Source organism: Bison bison, unplaced genomic scaffold (genome assembly GCF_000754665.1).
Source record: "Bison bison bison isolate TAMUID 2011002044 unplaced genomic scaffold, Bison_UMD1.0 scf7180017864347, whole genome shotgun sequence".
NCBI lineage: Eukaryota > Metazoa > Chordata > Mammalia > Artiodactyla > Bovidae > Bison > Bison bison.
The window spans coordinates 632,051-636,002 of record NW_011494919.1 but is presented as its reverse complement, the minus strand read 5'-3'; positions in this window follow the sequence as shown (position 1 = coordinate 636,002).

Sequence of the window (3,952 nt, the reverse complement as noted above, 5' to 3'; positions counted from 1 at the left end):
TGGAGGATGAAAAGGCACACAAACAAAATTTCCTGTAGAGCCTGTGAAAGTAAACACAACACTGTTTATAACTTGATTTTAGCTTGATGGGGCTTGTGTCCGAATCCTGACTTGCATGTGTGCTCAGTCTCGTCCAGACTGCTTGTGACCCCATGGACTTCAGCCTGCCAGTCTCCTCTGTCCACGGAACTCTCCAGGCAAGAATACTGGAGTGGGTTGCTATTTCCTGCTCTAGGTGATCTTCCCAACCCAGGGATCGAATCTGCATCTCTTGCATTGGCAGGAGGATACTTTACCACTGTGACACCTGGGATTCCCCATTTGTGATTTACACAACTATAAAATATTGAATTAGCTATTGTTTTAAACCTCTGAGTTTTGGGGCAATTTATTATGGGCAGCAATATAAAACTAATACACTGACTTCTTGGCAGTTCTTAATTTTTTCCTCCAGTTTTAATGAGGTCCAACTAATTTAAATGAATGATAATGAAAGCAAAGAAAAAGAAATATTCAAGTTTCTAATGCTGGGAAAGATTAAAGGCCAGAGGAGAAGGGGATGACAGAGGATGAGATGGTTGGATGGCATCACCAACTTAATGGACATGAGTTTGAGTAAGCTCCAGGAGTTGGTGATGGACAGGGAAGCCTGGTGTGCTGCAGTCTGTGGGGTTACAAAGAGTCAGACTCTACTGAGCAACTGAACTGAATGTTTACTACCAATGCAAATGATTTTTGTATATATCTAATAAAACTGACATGTGAAAAAAAAGTATCAATTATTGGGAGTAATTTTATTTTTTCTCAGCTTTGAGATATAATTGACATACAGTAATATGTAAATTTAAAGTGTGCAGCACGATGATTTGACTTATATATACTGTGAGATCTTTACCACAGTAAGTTCAGTTAACATGTTCATCTCATACAGATACCAAAAAAACAAAAGGAAAAATAGTGTCCTTTTTTCTTGGGATTAGAACTCTGAGAGTTTTCTGTTTTAACAGCATTGAAATATGATACGCAATGGTGTTAACTATAATCATGTTGTACTTTATATCCTTAGCATTTATTTGTTTTATAAGTGGAAGTTTATGCCTTTTGAACACCTTCATTCAGTTCTTCCTCCCTTCACACCCCACATCTGGAAACCACAAATTGGATCTCTTTTATTTTATTTTTACTGTGTTTTAGATTGCACAAATAAGTGAGATCATATGAAATTATCCTTCTCTATCCAACTTAGGTCACTTAGCATGATACCCTCAAGGTCCATCCATGGTGTCACAAATGGCAGAATTTCTTCCTTTTTATGGCCAAATAGTATTCTACTGTGTGTGGAATATACATGCATAGACACAGCACAATTTGTTTATTCATCAATTCATTCACTGAGGTTTTTCTCCATGTCTTGGATATTATATATAATATTGGTATGAACATGGGGGTGAAGATATCTCCTTAACACATTTACTTCCCAGAAATAGAATGACTGGATCATATGATAGTTTTATTTTTAATTTCTTGAGGAATCTCCATACATTTTTCCATAGCGGCTTCACCAATTTACAAACCCATACATGGGTTTCCTTTTCTCCATATCCTTGCCAGTATTTAGCAATTTTTGCCTTTCAGATAATAGCCATTCTAACAGGTGTGAGATGATAGTTCATGGTGGTTTTGATTCTTTATTTCTCTAGTATTTAGTGATATTAAGTATGTTTTCATGTACCTGTGAGAGTAATTTGAAAATACAGTTTAAAAAAAAAACAACTGGAAGTCTTTGGTTTGACAGTTCCCAAACTATTAGAAATGGAATATTTTTTTGCCCCCAAACAAAACAAAATTAAAACTACAAGAATGATGGTTAGTTTTAACATTAGTCAGCATAGAGAATAATTTTTTCAGTGTCGAATTATAACACATATCATTCTAGCTTGTTCTGTTTAAATTATATTTGTGTTAACAGGATATTTAGCTCATTATCATATCCTTATTTAAGTTTCTAAATTTTTAAAATATTTATATGACAATTTTAAAGTTCTACCAAAAATACTCCATTTTTTAGATAAATATATACTAATGATAAACTTACACTTGTGTGTTTATGGCTATGTCATTTAGTTAGCAAACAGTAAGTGCTGGCCATGTAATAAGTGCTTTACAAACAGTTCATTTAATCCTCACAACAAATCTATGAATGAGGTATTATTTTGTTAATCCCATGTTATAATTGAAGAATTCAAAGAACAGAGTGGTTAGATCATTTGCCCAAGGTCCCACAGCAAGTAATGGAGCCAGAATTTGGACTCAGAATATGTGTACTCCTAACTGTTCTGCTCTAAATCAGGAATATTCTATGAATCTCATTTGCTTTTTTGTGTCAATGCCTCCTCATAATATCTTCCTTTAGGTGCTACTATTAACCCCATTTGCATATATCACAAAGAATTAAGACTTAAAAAGGCTTACATGATTTGCTCTAATCTCTGCCCTGCAATATTTTTAATTTAACCAAGTGACCCTTCTATCTTATGAGACAGTAGAATCTACTTTTACTGGCTGTATAGTTAGTATGTAATATAGTTATACAAGTAAGAGATCATGACCAACCCCGATCTTGAGTCATCTTAGAAGGTTTTGTTTGCACTGCAGAAAATTGCCTGCCACTACTTTTGGGAGCTTGAGAACCACAGGAAGTTTTACAAACATCTAAACACCTAGCTAGAATGGGCAGAAGACAGGCTAAAATCATTATCTGCCCCTGCACTTCCAACAAAGCAAAACTGAATTCTGTTTGGCAAGTCTAGTACACCATGGTTCTAGACGTCAAGAAAGAGAATGTTAATGCCATTGACATCTGCAAGAAATTGGACTCTCCTAAAATATAAAAAAAAAAAAATCAAACACATATTAGTATTTTAAAAATGGATTTATATTGCTTACTGTGATTATGAACTGATAAAACAGAACTATCAGAAGCCTGGCTCTTTTTAAAATACAGCCTGTTTCACTGTGTTCTTTCCTTCCTATAATCTCTTTATGATCAAATGTAGAATATTTCAGCCTGCAATTTCCAATTTAATTCTTGTCCTGATTTGAGCTATTAAATTGGACTCCATTTCAGCAACAACTGAGCCCTCACTGGATCCTTGGTTACCAACGACTGTGGATAGCCATCTGCTTGGATGATTTTCACCATATGTGTTTAAAGTAAGACAGTGTTTTATACATGCTTGATGTAGGTAATACTTGAAAATCATAAAAGAAGAGGAAGATCAGAGTAAGCTGTAAAATTGTAAGCAAAATTGAAATTATAAAAACATATTTGAAATCCCAAGACTGAGTAGAGTTTAGAGCATGTATTTTCTATCATTCCCAAGAAAAGTCAGGTACAATCTGAAAATAGTTCCCAAACTGGAAAAAATTTAATCCTTTATCAATTACAGATAAATTCTGAAAACTATTCTGAGCAAGCCAATTGTGATTTGGAATGAAATTTTTCTTTTTGGTTTACTCAGTGGGTCTTTAAAAATAATTTAATTAGATTGAACTCCATCTTCTTTTCCAGTCTTTTAGTAACATAATAAAAATATAATCACAAAAGCTTTTAGCAATTGTTTTAGTAATCCAAGTATAAGTAAATTGCCTTATTACTGTTTGAAGATTTATCTTCCTTGTTCAATATAATTAACTTTCAGTTAAGTAATATATAGGGTGCCATGATATGTTTAAATGTGGAAAAAAAGTAAAATTAAGTACAAAAAGTGGGTACAGGAGAAAACCCATGTAAAATCAACACAGCAGGACATAGCGGATATTCCAAAGAAAGTATGTCTGAGTTGAAATTTATCATCTATCACTATGTGTTGGAGAAGACTCTTGAGAGTCCTTTGGACTGCAAGGAGATCTAACCAGTCCATCCTAAAGGAAATCAGCTGAATATTCATTG